Below are 19,460 nucleotides of genomic sequence, written 5' to 3'. Positions count from 1 at the left end.
TATCTAAATATTTATATAATTTTTTTAAATTTTGTTAAAATTAATATCTATTAATCGTTGCAGTCAATGAACAAACATATAAAGAGTGAACATAACTCCATAATTTCATATAACATAGTAAATCCAAAATAAATAAAAATACTCACATCTAAATTACAATTAAATAGAGAATTTACTAATATATCTAAAAATTACTACATTTTGTTAAAATTAATATCTAATTAACCATTGCATTCAATGAAAAAAAATATAAATGACGAATGTAACTCCATAATTTCATATAACATAGTGAGTTCAAAAAAATAAAAACATACATCTAAATTATAACTAGATAACATTATCATTAATATATGTAAATATTTATAAAAAAATTCTAAATTTTATTAAAATTAATATCCAATTATTCATTTCACTCAATGAACAAACTTATCAAAAGTGAACACAATCATAATTTCATATAACATAATGAATCTTAAATAAATCAAAAACTCATCTTTAAATTATAACTAGACCAAAAATTTGTTAATATATCTAAACATTTACTTGAAATCAAAAGAAAGTATATTAAAAGATAACTCTCAAATACTATTAAAAATTTAAACCAATGTACTTACTTTTACCAATACCCCTACTTAAATATCTTTAATTAAAATGTAATCCAAAGTAAATAATTTACCCTTGTTTTTTCCTTCCACTTCCTCTTCAACTTTAACTTCACCCTCACTTCATCTTACAATTTGTAAGGCTTTATGGGTGTTACTGAAATCACCCCTTAATTTTGTACACTCTTGGATATTCAAGTATCTTAGTCCTGTGAGTTGCTTAAATCCAGGTACTTCTTCTATTTGAACACATTTCTTCATATTCAGACCTTGCAGAGCCATAAGTTCCCCAAAAGTAGAAGGCAATTCCTTCAATGAAGTACATCCCTTCAGATTTAGATACCGTAGAGCCTTCAGTTTAACCATGCTGGAAGGTAGTTCTTCCAGTTTGTCACAATATTCTAGAGCCAAATGCCTTAAACTTATAAGGTCTCCAAACGATGGTGGAAGATATTTCAAGTGACAGCTCACCAGACTTAGTGTACTCAACCAATGTAGTCCACATATTACCTCTGGCAACTCCATTTCATCCCAATCGTATAATTTCAGAGTTTTCAATGCAGTGAAACTTTGAAGTTGCTCTGGTAGAGTCTTTCTAGAATATGACATTACATTGAACTCTTGTAGAGAAGAATTTGGAGCCACTGGCATTGGCTCTGACTGCTCCGAATTTCTGGTTGTGATGATATGGCGTAAACTTTTGGGCATCTGCAAGCAAATATTTTCATCAAGAATACTTGACATACAACTCAAGTACAGATTGCTATGGAATATAATCCCTTACCTTATAAATGTGATCACCTTCTTTGAGGAGAGGACCAATATAGACAGCCAAAGTCTTGAGGTCCTCCAAATGGAAGGGTGAACAAGGAATATTGAGATCCAAATTAACATATCTCAATTCTGGAAATGGCTCGTCACTTGTAGCGCTTACGCTGATGCTACGTCCCAACATGAAAACTCGTAGCGATTTGCTCATTGAATTCAAGTGGTCTTTTTCGATCACGTAAGAAGAATGATCTTTGTCGCAGTAGAGTTCAATTCCTTTTATCTTTTTGAGCCTCTGCAGAATGTATAACCATAACAGAAAAAAATATTAGCTTGTATCCAATAGCTTAAAATACAATTATAATTATGGAGAGATGGGAATGGTTATCTTTGAACAATAGATGCTTCCATTTGTTTAGATCATTTATTATAAATCATTGAAATTTCTAATAGAATTCATTTGTGGTGAATCATCTAAACAAATCAAAGCTTAAAGTGTATTGTATAGGTGGCTCAGCTCAAATCAATCACTTCTCTAATAGAACCCACTTACTAATGTGATTTTAGGTGAATCACCTAAACAAATCAAAACTTAAAGTGTATTGTTTGGGTCGCTCATTTCAAATCACTTATTTTTCTAATAGTACCCACTTATTAATGTGATTTTAGGTTAATCACCTAAACAAATCAAAGCTTAAAGTGATTTAAGGGGCCTACCTCAAATTACTCAATTCACTAACAAAACCCATTTATTAGTGTGAGTTAAAGTGAACAACCTAAACAAGTTGAAGCTTAAAGTGTATTGTTTAGGTGACTCATCTCAAACCACACACTTATCTAATAGAATCCACTTATTAGTGTGATTTAGTATGAACCACTTAAACAAATCAGAACTCAATCCATTCACTTCTCTAATAGAACCCACTTATTAGTATGATTTCGGATAAACCAAACAAATCAAATCTTCAAGTGCATTGTTTTGATGGCTCATCTCAAATGACTTCTCTACAAAAATCTACTTATTTATGTGGGTTAAGATAAATCACCTAAACAAATCAAAATCTAAAGTTATTATTCAACAGATCAATCTCAAATGACTCTCTTTTCTAATAAAACTTACATAATAATATGAATCAAAGATCAACTACCTATATAAATCAAAACTTAAAATATATATCCGTTGAAATGAAAAAAATTAGAATACCTAAATAAATCAAAACTTAAAATATATATTCGTTTAAATGAAAATAATAAGAATACCCCTTCTTTTACAGCATCTTCAAAGGATTGAATATTTTTAATTCTGGTGGATTCTGCCATCTTCTGCACCCTTGCTTTGATCAAATGATGAACAACTACGACCTCCTCAATCCAGTCCATGGTGTCATGATGCAACCTTGTGGTTATCAGTGCTGCGTCTTTGAGTGCTTTGAACGCCAACGGTCCAACAGCGGACTCCACATGTCTACGACGCCTATTATCAAAGAAGCAGCATATGTCAAAAAATGCTTCTTGGGTAAACTTTTCCAGCTTATTGAATACAGTGTCCACCATCTGTTTGCTCAGATCAGATCGTTCAATATTCTCTCCTCCATGCAAAGCATCTAGAATCGGACTAATCTTCTCTGCACTGTATCCCATGTTTTCCAAATGACCACAAACCATCTCTATAACAAGAGGAACCCCTCCACAAATCTTCGAAATCTTCTCAACATCTCTGTAATAAAGAAGATTCTTTGTTTTGTTGCAGACTAATGTAGTGGCATCAGTGTCCGGTAGTTTTTCCACCAGATATGTATGGCAAAGCTGTTTATCAAACATATTTGTCTCAGACAAGTTTCTTGTTGTTAAAAGAAGTCTGATATGTTTTCCAAGGCCTCCCAAGTCTTCCGGCAAAAGCTCTCTGAGGTCTTCTCCCCGCAGAACATTGTCAATAAAAAGAAAGACAGGCTTATTCGTTTCTTGCAAAGCAGTTCTCAAAGTCTTCTTCCCCTCTTCTTGATCTCTCAAATGTATTCCTCTTCCACCGTTGTAGCTGGGAAAGGCATCCTTCAAAATCTGTCTCTGCAACGTTGTGATATTATATTTGTGACGATCCATTCGAACTCCGGTATGGTTGTAGCCCTCCAGTTCTAATTTTGAATATACAGCATTCGCAATGGTTGTCTTTCCGATGCCCCCAAAGCCATAAATAATCACAGCTCTGAATGGCTCATCCGTTTTGCTCATCTGCAGCAACTCCTTTACATGTTGTTCCCGTTCTTCAATTCCAACTGTTATAAACAATAGGACTTGTGAGAATCGATGGTAAAGCAAATTATTTTTCTATTTTAAAAACACACAAATTTTGTCATCGTCATGTAATTCCCTCAAGAAAATTATAATTTATGTAGACAGCTATAATAAACTTTTGTGCGATACATATAAACTTGTCAGGGCTAAATCTTAATGTTTAAACTAAAAGAGGGGTAAAAATTTATTGAAATCCAAAGAGAATTTGTGCGATACATATAAACTTGTTAGGGATAAATCTTAATGTTTAAACTAAAAGAGGGGTAAAAATTTATTGAAATCCAAAGAGAACAGTACAACAAAAGGGACAGCAGAAAATGCAAAGAGATCTAATGAGCTTTATCTTGAGCAACAAGTTGATCCAATTTGTGATCCAATTCAAGGGGAAGATGCCTCTGATCCATAATATTCCAATCCTGCATAATACTCGGACGCCCACTTAGCCAAATAGTCGGCCACACCATTCCACTCTCGAGGGATATGGGAAAAAATGACAGTGAAGGGTCCGACATAACTGAGTGATCTGCTTAACAACCAAAGGCAAATGCCAGTCAACATTCGCCAGCTCTTTTTTATTCAATAAGCTGACAAACATCAGCGAGTCTGTCTCACAAATGATCCTATGCCACTCCTTCTTGCAACATTGCTCCATCACTACCTGGATGGCCAAGGCCTCCATAAGATTATTGGTATGAGAACCTTTGTAGATAGAGAAGAGAAACTGAACATCTCCAGGGTTGCTGTGCCCCACTCCCCCTATGTCTGCAAGGCTAGGATTTCCCCGCGAAGATCCATCAGTGTTAATCTTAAGAACTCCAGGTTGAGGAGTCTAGTGCCCCTCATGATTAGCACGCTGCAAGTGATATCCAACTCTCCTCCCAGGGTGGTGGGAGACCAGCAAAGGAACACCATCCTGCAAAGGAAAAGAAAGGCGGGTGTAAATACCAGCATCTCCAAGGTCTAGACCTCTAGACAAATCACATTTCTCCATAACTGTTTCATGAAGAGAATGAACAATTTTCCCCTAGAGGTGCACAATCTCAAGCGTGACACTCTTAAAGATCCATCTATTTCTTTCAAGCCAAACATGCCATAAAATAAAGGAAGGGCCAGTAGTCCAAGCATCTTGGAGAAAAGAGGATGTAGACAGGGAAGGTCCCAAGCGATTCCAAAACTTAGACAAAGAGGAAACATGCCAGCAAGGGCAGCCCCATGCAGACCACCAGGAGTGCTAGATTTGTCTAACAAAGGAGCATTGAAAGAAGAGGTGAGAAACAGACTCCTCATCATTAGTGCATAAAACACATATTGAAGGGCCATGGAATCCTCTCTTATAGAGATTATCCCAAGTAAGACACGTATTGTGAGCCACCAACTAGAGGAAGAAATTACACTTACGCCATGAGGAGTAATTCCAAACTTTCTTCCACCAAGGAACCTCCATATCACCAAACAACTATGTAGTAAGCATAAGGTACCCTGAGGAAACAGTATATTTACCAGAAGAAGAACCTCCCCAATCCAAAACATCAGGTTCTTGCAAAGAGTTGCACTCCCTAGAAGCTATAATCTGAGAGAGGTCCATTCGATCCCCCAAAGAGCCCCCTGACAGCTAGTCAAATGGATTCTTCCATCAGAAACCAACAGAAAGGCCCAAATTATAGGCCTCCTTATAGTGAGACACCTTATTCCAACCCGCAGAAAGGAAAGAGTCATAGAGAGCTTGCAAGTGCGGGTGAGAGGACAAAAGAGGAGGTTTACCATTCCAAGAATCACTCTAGAACAGAGCCTCTGAACCATTGTTACTAATCTAGAAAGGGCTACTCTTGACTAGGCGAGACCCTGTCTTAAGGGTATTCCAACACCATAGAGCCTCCACCCACCAAAGGGAATCTAGAAACCTCTGAAGGCTAGGATCCTGGTAAATACTTATGTGAGAGGATACGAAGGTTGCACCTAGAGGATCTCATATATGGAATATGTAAGGAAGTTAAGTAGCAGAACAACTTTCTACACTAACCTTGAGAGAAGGGTAATGCAAAACATTTTACAAATCGTCACAATAGTTACAAAAAATAGAAATAGATATAATAACATTCAAACCATATCACTGTGATTTACATGGGGAAAACCCTTTCGGGAGAAAAACCCCACACTCCAAAAGCCACCCAATATGTTAATCCGCAATTAAAATAGATTACAATATACTTACAAAGAAATCTCTTCGGAGGAGTACCACTAATTAGAGATTCAAAGGTAACTCAATAGCTATAAGACTCTTACACACAACCTCTATCTCACGCACCTTATATATAGGAGATAGAATACCAAAAACCATCAAACGATATTACAAAACCATGGGCTAAAAACACCCAATAAGGTGTAGCTGACCTTATTTCCCTTCTAGATGCCCTATGATATGTCCCTCTCTTTTTGCAGCTCATTTATGTGTTTGATGTATTTTATATTTCCGATTTTAGGAGTACAAACTTTTGGAGGCCATAAGTTGAGAATTGTGTGTCCTATTGATGAACCGTTTGAAGTATCAGAAAGCTCACGAAGTGCTCTATTGCCTCATAAATTACTACATCATTTATGCCCACTTTTAAGGGTATCTAAAGTCCTCAAAATCAAATTTAAATCTTTCATTGGACCCCTTCAAAACAAAAAAATTAATATCATTAAAACTAGCTGTGATCTTGTGACATAACTTTACCTGAATGCTTATCTAGCCAACCAAAAACTTTAGAGAGAATTTTGCACCATTTTGTGCTCAAATGAAAACTTACTATAAATAGTAACTTCATGCAAATGCAAGGTTGAGACACCAGTTTTCCAACAGAATAATCTCCTCAAGACCCATGATCTATTTCATAAAGGTATGATTTGGCAACCTGGGAATGGTCGGCACATTTGATTTTGGAAGGACCCATGTGTTTCCCCCATCTCTCTTGAATTTCATCCTATTTTGCAGCGGTTGAAGAAGATCTATCCACAAGCCTTGGGACCCTTCTCAGTGATATTTGGGTCCCACATTCTTCACCCATGGAGTGGGGATTGAAGGTTCACAACTTTACCCAGTAGAAGAAATGTGTGGTGGAAGGTCACCTTCTCAAAATCCTTAATTCTATTAGATTTTATAGGAGAGAAGATGAGGACATGCTCATTTGGGCACCCTCAAAATATGGAAATTTCATCATGGTTAGATCTAGCTATGAGATCTCCTCACCTTCTCCACTGCCTATGTTAAAATGACACTACATCTGGAGAACTAAGATGACACCCAAGATATGCTTCTTTTGGTAGACTATCTCTCATGGAAGAATTCTAACAGTTTATAATGTCAAGAGGTATGGCTTCCAGATGGCCAATAGATGTGTGCTCTATGAAAAGGAAGAGGAAAGTATTAAACATGTTATGTTCCATTGCCCCTTTTCTTGGAATGTCAGAGAGAAGGTTGTTGGCATGTTTCTCCTTAAATAGGATTGGAATAAAGTTGCCAATGATATTCTGCTTAGTGAGAATGTGCCTTCTCCTCACCCCTTAACTAAGGAGTTGTGCTAGCAAACCTTTTTTCACACTAGATGGAGTTTATGGAAAGATCACAATAACAAAATTTTCAAAGAAATGAGGTGTGGCTAGGAAGAACTTACCAAAAAGATCATTTCTATTATCAAGGAGAATATGGCTTGTTTTGTGAAGAGGAAACACTCTCACCTACAACTTCCTATGGATTGAGCGATTTCTAAATTATGGAATATGGAGCCAATCCTTTTGGCTCCATGTCCCCCCTATTGGATTTCATAATGCTATCAAATGGACCCCTCAACATTGGCTGGTTGAAGTTGAATTTCAATGATTCATCAAGGGGCAACTCGAGTCAAGAGGAAGGGGGTGGAGTGATTGGAGACTCACGTCATAGCCTCCTCCTTTCCTATGTGGCATATCTTGGAATACAAACATCAATCATGGATGAAGTGGTAGCTATTTATCATGGGTTGATCGCAGCCAAGGAAAAGGGGCTCAAGCGTATCATTATTAAAGGTGACTTGAGCAATACCATTATGATGCTCAAATGGGTAGTGAAACTGGTCTAGAAAATTAACCCTCTCATTGCCAAGTGTCACGATCTCCTTCCCTTACTAGAAGACATCAGGTTGTACCACGTGAGATGGGAAGGCAACTATGTGACAGACAAGCTGACAAGGATGAGCTTGTATGTTAATGATGTCAACATTTGGATTCACTTGCATAAAATCTTGATGGAGGCTCATTCCATGATCTTGAAGGACTCATTAGTTAATGATGAATAATCCTAAAGTTGTTTTTTTTTGTACTTACCTTTCTCACCCTTTCCTCTCCTTGTTGGTTAAGTTGGTTGGATTTAAAAATTATTGATGGTACTACCTACCACTATATTCCCTAGGTCTGTCACTTTGTCAACCTAGTTTTCTATTTTGCAACTATGGGTGATGATTTGATTTAGACTAATCCTAACAACTACTCTAAATTTTAGGATAATGGGGAGTTGTGAGAAAAGGTGATTAAAGGGAACCTTGATAATTATGTCGTAGGGATGACCGACCATGACCCTGAGCTCTTTATTTATTTTGTTTATGCTTGGGACAATGGGAACGTGAAGATTGACATTGTTACTTTTGTGGTTTTGGTGGAAACTATTGGGAAGGTGATAGGGTTGGCCTTTCATGGTGTTTCCTTTCCCAAAAAACCCAAAGAAAATCACAAGGATGACTTTGATCATTTTTTCAAACTAGTATAAGGAGTTTCCAAGCTTCTATGTGGCTACAAGGAGGATCTCCTTGGAATTTGGAAGCATGTGTCTCTTCTTATAATTTAGTACTTCATCTTGGACGATAGAAAAAGAAGGTTTTGTAGACACCTAAAATTGTCCTGTATGATTAAATAAATATTTTTATTTATTTAATTATTTCATCCTAATTCTTCTATTAATTAAATAAATCTTTATTTAATTAATTATTTCACTTTAGCCCTTTCTATCCTTTTCTCATTTAAATAAATATATTTAAATTATCCCTTCCTAATTAAATAAATATTTTTTATTTATTTAATTATCTCCTTTCTTCAATTTGTTAAATAAATCTTTATTTATTTAATTAATTCCGTAGACTTTTCTAAATCCATGACAATTGACATTTATCTCTTAATTCCTAAACCACCTACCCTCTCATTATTTTCCAATTTCCTCTACCTACCCTTTAATCCTATCCAACCATTTATCCTTTACACCTCTCAATATTATCCCTCCGTAAAGTGTCTTCTATATAAGAGGATACTCTCCTTCATTATCAACCCTAATGACCTAATCAACCTTATGTAATCAAGCTTTGTTGCTATCAATCTATGAAACATAATATGTTCTTTGTTGAGCTCTTGTGCACACATAAAATCTAAGAGCAAATATATCAAACAAGATCAATGGAGATAGGAGACAATGGATATTGAAACCCTACTTGACATGTGAATGGTATATCTTATTTTTTTACTGTTTATTTCCATGATCTTAGGTATCTTCATTTGTGTATGGTGGATGGTTTTCATTGTTAGGCTAAGGTTTTTGTTGTTGGATCTTTGTTAGCCTTTTAATATTATTATTTTCATTCCATTTTCACCGTATACAGGTTCCATAGAAATCATTTCTAGTTTGGGTTTAGAATGAATTTCCCTTTCTAGATTATGTATTCTTTTTCTTAGTCTATTTCCAAATCCATTTACAAGGGTAAACCTGACTCCATCAGGGTCTCATCCAAAGACTACATACCTTCCACCTTGCATTATCCCCCTCTGGTGGGGTCCCTTCTATTGTGGATGGGTCTACCTATGATCCTAATTTGATTGTTGACCATATTATTACCCCCTCTAATTCTAGGGAATAAATTATGCCTCACTTTGGTTCTAAAATTTCCACTAGGAAAAAACATGTTAGAATGGCAAAATTTAGGGTCCTTGTTGCCACCAAAAAGGGTCACAATGTGGGTGTCTAGTCTTAGATGCAACAAGATGTGGTTAACAAGATTGTTGATGATTATGGCTCTAAGTCTCTATCCTCGAAGGAATCTTAGTCTTTGGTCCATATTGTTGCACCCTCTAATTTAATGGAATAGATTAAGCCTAACTCTGGTTCTAAAATGGCTACTAGGAAAAACCTTGCTAGAACGGCCAAATTTAGGGCCATTGCTTCCACCAAACCCAATATCTCTTTTTGTCTCACAACTCCTCTCTCTTGATCTCTCTCTCACTCAACCTCTCTCTCCCTATCTATCTTTTTATCTCTCTCAACCCCCTTCTCTCTCTCAACCTCATTCTCTCTATCTCGATATCTATTTCTCTCCCTCAACCCCTCTCTCCCACTGTCTCTCTCCCTCATTCTCTTCTCAACTTCCCTCTCCCTCCCCCTCGCTATCTCTCTCTCATGATCTCTCTCTATCAACCTTAGTATTTCTCTCAACATCCATTTCTTAACATCTCTCTCTCTCAACCTCTCTTTTTCTCTCTCCCTCTTTCTTTCCCTCACTCCCTCTCTCTCTCTCTCTCCCTATTTCTCTATCTTTTTCTCTCCTCAACCACCCCTCTCTCTCAACCCCTCTATCTCTCAACCCCTCTATATCTCAACCTTAGTCTTTCTCTCAACATCAATTTCTCAACCTCTATGTTTTTTCTCCCTCTTTCTCTCCCTCTCTCTCTCTCTCTCCCTATTTTTATGTCTCTTTCTATCTTAAATCCTTCTCTCTCTTTCTCAACTACTCTCTCTCTACCTCACTATCTCTCTTCTTCAATCCCTCTCTCTCTCACAACCCTTCTCTCTTCAAAACCATCACTCTCTCTCTCTCTCTACCCTTCTATGTCTCAACCCCTCTCATTAAAAGAGAGGGAGGGAAGATAGAGAAAAGTAGTTAGAGAGAGAGAGACTACAAAAAGGGAAGGAGGGAGGGATGTAGAAAAAGGGAGAGAAAGAGAGAGATAATGGTGTGAAGGGAGGGAGGTAAAGAGTTAGGGTAGTTAAAAGTAGAGAAGGATAAAAAGAGAGGAAGGTTGATAGGAGGCAGGGAGGGAGAGATAAAGAGTGAGGTAAATAAAATAGAGAGGGAAGGAGGGAGAGCGATATATTTATGTAGATGAAAGTAGGTAGTGAGGGATAGAGGTAGAGGTATGTTGAGAGATGGAGAGGGGAGATGGGGAAATAAAGATAGAGCATAGGAGGGTGGTAAAAAAAATGGAGAGAGAGGGAGATGTATGCTATCAATTAGAGGTAAAGAGGGAGAGGGGATGTATGTAGGGAGATCTAGAGAGAGAGAGAGAGAGAGAGAGAGAGAGAGAGAGAGAGAGAGAGAGATTCTTTCATATATTTCACATATTTAGAGAAGAGAGGGGAGATATAAAGAGGGGTGAGAAAGATAGGTTAACATCTAGGAGGAGAGGAGAGATTGAGATAAATAGATGGGGTAGAGAATGGGAGAGGGGGAGTGATAGGAAGATAGATATGTCTAGAGAGAGAGAGAGAGAGAGAATAGGAGATTAGTGATTACTCAAAATTGATTAAGTCTGATAAATTATAAGATCTAGAGCTTGGGGAGAGAAGAGAGACTGAGATAGAGAGAGGTAGAGAGGGTAGAGAGGGTAGAGAGGGAGGATAAGGAGAGAGATAGGAAAATAGATTGGTCTAGATCATAGGGGAGACAAAGAGCATGAGATAGAAAGAGAATGATGATATAAGCCCACTGATAACAAAAATTTAAATAAGTCTAAAAAATTATAAGATCTCTTAAAATTTAAAATCTGCATTATGACTCCTATAGATCTATAAATATTCTCAACCATCCCGACAGTATATACATAAATTATAACTTATACTTAAATTTTATATTTTATGTAAATCCTTATAAAAAAACTTTAAAGGAATGCTAAATGAATTACCATCTAAGTCAAAGTTCCTTATCTAACTTAATGTAAGCATAATGCGATCGTGTTTGTCTTGTTAAACATAATATGATCATGTTTCTATTGTTTTTTATTAAGGAAAAACAAGTTTTTAAGGGACTAGAAACCCTATACAGGACAGGTTTTAGAAGGACCTGCAACCCAAACCGAAAGATAAACTTGAAAGACCACTCAAAGAAATAGAACACAAAAGAGATTTGGCACAACCAATCAAAAGAAGGGGAACAACATTAAATACCCCCACCAAAAATCAACAGGCTGTAAAAAACCAGCAGCCCTAACCCAACCAGGAAGGATCAAGAATTTGACCTACCCTTGTGGGATCGAAGGGTCATATCAAAAGAGGACTAGGACAATTTAGATTTTTTACTTTTAATAGTAATCCATCCCTCATTAACCCTAGAAGCAGCCTTTTGCCAAGATGATGGGTCCAGAATAGAGGACCTCCCATCATCAGGAGGAATAGAACTAGCATCCAAAGAGGCAGAGACAACAGAAGATCCAACAACAATCTGAGATGCGGGAGGGTCATCCATCGAAGAGGAAGATCCAGCATTTTTCAAATGATCAATTGGGATGCCACCGTAGGCATCCACACATTCCTGAGGCAAGGCAACACCAGAAATAGAGGCAGCAACCAGAGGTGTACCCTCAGCCTGAGGAACCTGTGCCACCACCTGGGAGAAGCTTTTCTTTTTAATAAAATAGTGTTCAGAGGATGCACCCTTCCACCAAGAAGAAGATCCTTTTTTATTTTTATCTGTTTCACACCTTGCAGCAACATGTCCAGTCAAGAAGCACTTTCGACATCTAACGGGGATACCTCCAAAGTCGAGTGGTTGGACCCAAGATCCCAAGGAAGATTCAATCTCTAACTCAGCTGGAAGCCCTTTAGAGACATCAATGTTAACCAAAATCCGAGCATAATTAGAATGATAAATTTGGTAAGATTCCTTATGAAACATTAGGAATTCGCCTAAAGCCTCCCCCACTTCCTCTAGCAGAGAGTCCGTCCATAGATGAAGGGGAAGATTAGGGAGCCTAACCCAAATAGGAATCTCATTAAATGAATCAGTAGATGGGTTAAAACTTGAGAACTAGGGTTTAACCATCAAAACAAATTTGTCCTCCCAGCTGAAAGGATTAATCTTTAAGATTTTCGATCTGTCCTCTGCATATTCAAATTTAGCAATGAAAAAACCCTTGGCTAAAGCAAAAATGTTAACTGAACCTTTTATGATCACTTCCTAGCTTTGGGAAATCCAAGTGTGCAGCTGAGGAAGGCTTGGCCAGAAACCTCGAAACCTACAGATCAGACCATCAGCAGACACCTTGAAAACCAAAGGTTTGCACACAGAAACAGCCACAGACACCCCGATCAGTAGCAAAGGGCGCTGGATGCACCATATCACCATCCTTAGAGGAAATCCCCGCAGAGACCCCATTCACAGCACCAGGCAAAGTAGTCTCACCAGCCACACCAGGGGGAACAGGGGGCTGGATGACATCACTAGCCAACCTTAGGGTAGATGGCTTCACAACAGCGGATGTCCTTAGGGCAATGGCAACAGTAGACGCAGACGACCTTAGGGTGGCATACGCAAATGCAGACGACATCACGATAGAGGAATTCCAAATTTATGTGTATCACATTTCCACTGTTAAAAACACAATCATGTTTTAATTTTTTTTAGAACATGATTGCATTTTTATTTTAAAGAATCCATCTTCATTTTTAATTTAAAGAATGCGTACATGTTTTGGCTCATATTTTCCAAGCCTTAACATGTACGCAGTTTTTTAATTTATTAAAAATACAAATGTGTTTCGTTCATTTTAGGCATTTTTGTGTTGGTGTGCAATTTTTTGTTCACCATCTTGGTGCACTTACCGAATTTATAGTTATTTTTTAATTTTTAATTAAACTAATAAATATAGAACAAGTAAATTCAAAGGTGCATTTTGATTCATAGATAGACATGACAAAAGTTAATTTGATTTTTGGATATCACCACGTGAACTTTGGAAGGATAAGATGCAACGTCGCAACTACAATAAATTAACAATATTCCTAAATTAAAGAAGATTAATTATGTAGAATTAAATAAAATTTCAAGATCCATAGTGGCTATGGATTGATAAGGAGTACTAGCACATTAGCATAATATCAATGAGAGGTAAAGGAACTAAAAACAACTAAACAATAAGAATATTTTCTTTTATGACTCTTGCAATTTGTATTGGAGAATTTGATCAATTTCATCATGATCTAGTTCCAAAAAATTGAGTGTTATTTTGTGTTTCTAAATTTACTAGTTTGTCTACAATGAATTGGCTTCTTTGTTGCAATGCCCAATTTGATAGTTAGAGAGTTTTAAAAGTTTCACCTTATTAAAATGAGGAATAATATAATAACATTTATAGTTTCCTAAAAAAATAAATTGATAAGATATTTATAATAGCCATTGGCTCACCCTATAAAATGTAAGGAAGAAATATTCTTCTTGACAGACACCCTTAAGCAGATGAGAAGAGCATGATTCTCTACAATGTTATTTGACCTAGAAGGGAGTTTCTCGAAAGGAGCTATAATGATTTTTGTAGTGTTATCTCTTATGATAGCCCCAACACCTAAAATAGTGAGTAATATTACAACCTTTTTTTGGAGGTGGGATCCATTTAACAATACTTTTATTAGGTTTAGTTTTCTATTTGAGTGCACCATTATAGGAGAAGGGTTTTAACAAAAGACATTTTTTTAGTATCATATTGTCCTAAGAAGAGAATTTAGAGTTTGAGAGGGAGGGTTTAAGGATATGTGATATAGAACATTTAGAGATGGATCTTTCAATCTTTCAAATCACATCTATAAGGTCAATAGGTTTCTTTAATAAACCTGTGTGATTTTTTGTTTTTAGCTAAAGTTTGGAGATGAGGATTGAAGAAAATAATTTGTAGAGGACAGAATTGGTAGACACTTTGCAGATGGAGGGTCATGATTGAAATATATGGAAGAGAAATTTTGGTAAAGGCTGAGACCATCCAAGTTTGAGGTACAACTGTTTCCAACAATAACTAGCAAAATTATACTTCAATAAAAAATGATTTATGCCTTCAAATGTTTATCCATAGATAAAACAAGGAAATAAATTGGTGATTCCTACCATGTCTATCCCATTTTCTATTATAATATTATTATTTAAAGCTAGCTATGACAATGCACTAGTTTTAAGGAGGCAAGTTTATCTTGAGCATAGTTTTGCTAGCCAGAGTTGTTTGGATTATTGTTCTAGATGAGAAATTTGTAACCTTCCCTCATATATCACTAACCTATTTTTTATCCCATCCACATAAGCTCATCTTCATATTTTGAGAGGAATATTTGCCTTTTTTAAAGCTATACAAATAACTAATCTTTCTAAATTTGTGAGAAATGAAAAATTGATTGATTTTGAGATGATTTTTGGAGGCTAGGTAGTGGAGTCAACAATGAAATAATCGTTTAGAACCTCAAGATTGACTAGTAATAATTTTATAATGGACCTAGTTGAGGATTTGAGACCATTCTAAGAGCCATCACAAGAATTTTCTACATCATTGATCACCAAAGAGAGCTTAGGAAGAATCAAGTAACAATTTTAGATTATGAATTTCCACATATTAGACCTTTGGAGATGTTTTACATTGTGAATATCTATTCAGGCGCCACGAGGATTTTGATGGTTTTGAAAATACCTAGGAGAAATTCTATTTTGACAATTTTTGAAGGATAAGCGAAGTAGGATCCAATAAAAGATTAATTTATTGTATCATTATGATGTAATTTATGATGTCATGCTTATAATAATATAATTAAAACTTAATAAATAATCTTTCATTAGGGGCATTTAAGCCCTTAATGTTTCATGAAAGGGTCATCATTGTCCCTAGGCAAAACAACACAATTTCCTCATGTTCAAGGTCCTATCAATTATGGACTTGATGCTAGATATGTAATATCCTCCTAGGTTTTGAAATTGTTTAATTTTCTTCCTCACATACTTCAACAAAGCCATTAGGATTTTCAATTCCCTTCAATTAAAATATGGAGAGTTTTCGAGGAGAGGTATCTTCATCACTCTTACTTAAGATATCATTCTCAATAGCCTCTATTAAATTATTCCTCAATCTAAAGTATATCTTTTGATACAATAAATTATATGATATCAACTCCAGTGTTGTGCAACATTTGAAGGGGGCATGGTATTATTTATATATTTTAGAAGCGTGAAGTTTTAATTTCTTATTTTTCTATCATATCAAATATTGAGGAGTCAACATATTTTAGCTCGAGTGCAAGGGAATATGAGAATTATAGTAAATTATCCTCCCTTGGGATACGTGTTTAGTCAAAAAATTTAGAGGGAGAGGTAAATAACCCCTGATGATAGATGTACATAAAGATAAATAGAGTGATTCTTCAATAATACTTATATCTTGGGTCATTCAAATGTCTACTTTAGGAGGTGATAGAGAATATGATAGATTGTCACTACCTAAAGAGCCCTTTTACTTAGGTTATAGGTGGATCTCTTGGAGGGGTGAAGATTTTGAGGGTGCATGATTTCCTCTTAATGGGGACACTTGAGAGATTAAAATAATTTTTTGGGGGGTCTAGGTTAAATTGTTACTCTACAATCACCTTGTTGCAAATATGGAGGTGTGTTGTCATTGATGTCAAGCTATGATGTTAAATGTTTATGTCTAGATATAGTTTTGGTGACAATGTGTTGTCGTTGATATCAACCAATATTTGAAAATGATTTAATAATCATCATTGGATGTCAAAGCATACTAATCAAGTATGTTGATTTGATGTTCATCATTGGATGTCAAAATGTGTTGATTTGATTTTTATGGCTGGATGTCAAAATGCATTGATCTAAAGTTCATGTTTAGATGTAAAAATATGCTAATCTAGAGTTCATGGTGGGATGTCAATTATGTGATGTTCTAAAGCTCATGGTTGGATGTAAAAGATTCTTATTTGAAGTTAATGTTTGAATGTAAAATGTGTGATGTTCTAAAGTCCCTGGCTAGATGCAAAATATGATTTGATTGATGTTTTTCTATATTGAAATAGCTCAAGAATGTAATGTAAGTTATGATGTCTTTCACTTAAGAGATTGTATTGCATTTAACTTATTTTGAGGATATCATTTTAGAGTTTGGAAGTGAGAAAAAGGAGGATTTGTAGCCTATATGTTTCTCATTTTAGGACATAATAGCCAATACAATTAATTCTAGGGTATGCAATGTGAAGACAATTTTGTATCTTGTTAGCATGGATCTGAAGAATGCTCCACACTTCTTTGTACTCCTATATCTATTCTTGTAGTTTGGGGGACTTGATCCTATTTTTTGTATATTTTTTCAAGTGTACAAGTGTACCAAATGTATGAAGCTAATTGTTCTATCTCAAGTTTTTATTTCTTGGGTTTATTGAAATGTTGGATTTAGTATCTTCTAGCTTGTGCCAACTCATTTGTGTATAATTTTGTGAATAGAGTATATAAGAATAATGTTGAACATCATACTATAAAGTGGAAAAATTGAACCCTAGTGACTCCCCACCTAGGAGAGAGAAAGGAAGTCGCTAGGATGATTTTTCACTTGGGAGAACTTTACATTCAAAAGATGGGCTTGAATCCACTAGATCCAAATCTAAGAGATACAAGGATGTGAATTCCAAGTGGATTGCAAGGGTTGAAGTGTAATTTTCCCTCTTTTGTAAATTGGAAAGTTGAGTTGTTGACTATGTGGAAAAGAGAGAGAAAATGAGTGAAATGAGGAGCTACCAGTTTAGGACCACACTGTAATTTTGGATAGGAGCTAATTAGACTGATATGAATCTTCCCTGCAAATTTGGAGAAAATTTGTTAGCACCATGGCGAAAGTGTACATGGTCCTTCAAAAAATCTATGAAACAAAAAGAGTTTTTTCGCCTCTGTAAACGGAGTACAAATCTGAAAAATATAGTTGCGCACCTACAACCTACACACATAAAAGATGGGGAGAAGGGTTGTGGACAACCTTGAAAGAAAGTAATTGCAAATTCTGAAATGTAAATAATGGAAGTGTATAGCTTGTAGATCTGCAATTTGTTGATGATGTTTGCTTTGCTTATTGAATGTAATCACAAGTGTTGCATGAAATGACATGTAACATGACAACACCCTAACACATAGACATGCTTGAAAATGAATTTTATAATATTTCTCCAATGGATGAATGAAGAAGACTTGAATTCTTGAATGATTGATGATAATAATGAAGGCCTCCTCCTCAATTTCATTTATGATTATGAGAGGAATGAATCTCCCCTCTTATATTGACCTCACAGGATCAATTACTAAAAGCCGACAAAGAATTTCCAACCCCAGAGTCGGATTGTGCATAGTAAACTGGGCAAAACCCATCATAGGTCCACCCTAAGAGGTGGGGACAGGGGCGCCATGCACTTGTCCTAGGGGGATAGGGGGGTCACGCCCTTGTCTTGCCCTATTTTAGGGTCCAGACAAGGTCTGAAGGCAAGAACAGGTCATGAGAAAGGAAGAAGCCAAGGGTAAAAGTGCAAAAAGGGGTCTTGGTCAGAAAGGAGGGTTTTGTCGCCAAGGTGAGGACACTAAATGTGGTTAAAATTTATAGGGTTGCAATTTTATGACACTATATTTAGCCCCCACTTTAGCGGCAGTATGGCTTACGCCAATACTACTAGTAAAGTAGAAGAAAGAGAGATAGAGATGAGAGATGTGGAGAAAGATCACAAGGAGTATAAGATGTCACTAATCTAGAGGAACCAAGCCCCCAATCTTAAGATCTTAGCTCACTCAAACATATGCAAGTGCTCATAAAAAGGCATGCAACAAAAGCTAATATCTTAACACCTCAAGTAAACTAGTCAAAGAGACCTTGATATGAAAAACGTCTCAATCAACTAATATCATTCTTGAAACATATAATGCTATCCCATGAACACATATAATCACATAAAAGAGCAAAGATGACATCATCCATGAACCATCAATAGTAAAACTATGGATTCTTGAGAGGAAGGAGAGAGAGGACATGAATACACACTATGGTGATCCATGATAAGAAAGGTGAAGAAGAGAGAAACCATGGACATATAGCCCCTAGAACTAGGTGATCCATGGAGAGAAGGATGTGGAAATCTAGCCTCCAGAGTCTGTCTGGGTTATCCATGTGGAAAATGGACATGAAAATCTAGCCCCTAGAATTTGTCTAGGTGATCCATGTAAGGCAAGAGAGTGAGAACACTGTTAGTTCCACCCAACCTCATGCGTGTGTGTGAAAATGAGGTTCAAAGAACCTTATAGGAGTCTATTCCCGAGCACACTACAACCTATATAATATGTATAGTGCAAGTGTCAAGAAAGGTGTGACATACCGCTCTAAGAGTTTGTGCTCTAGTTTCAAGAATAATCATCCCGCATAAGAGAAAAGTGATCTCATCTCACTCTAAGGGTCCATGCCTAGATTTCGAGAATCACCCACTATACAAGAGAAAAGAAGAATAATCTCACTCTAAGAGTTTGTGCTCTAGTTCTAAGAATGACCCACTATACAAGAAAAGTGATGACATCTTTCTCTAAGAGGCCGCCCTCTTGTTCCAAGAGTATCCCACTATACAATGCACAAGAGAAGTAATAGTACAAAGGATTAGTGTGGGTGCCCCCTCCTCCCCATATTAAGATGTCAACATAGGTTGATGTTGATATCTTAAGGAAATTAGAATAAGGATACCTACCTTCATTACAA

Source organism: Cryptomeria japonica, chromosome 4 (genome assembly GCF_030272615.1).
Source record: "Cryptomeria japonica chromosome 4, Sugi_1.0, whole genome shotgun sequence".
Taxonomy (NCBI): domain Eukaryota; kingdom Viridiplantae; phylum Streptophyta; class Pinopsida; order Cupressales; family Cupressaceae; genus Cryptomeria; species Cryptomeria japonica.
Note: the sequence above shows the minus strand (reverse complement) of the source record.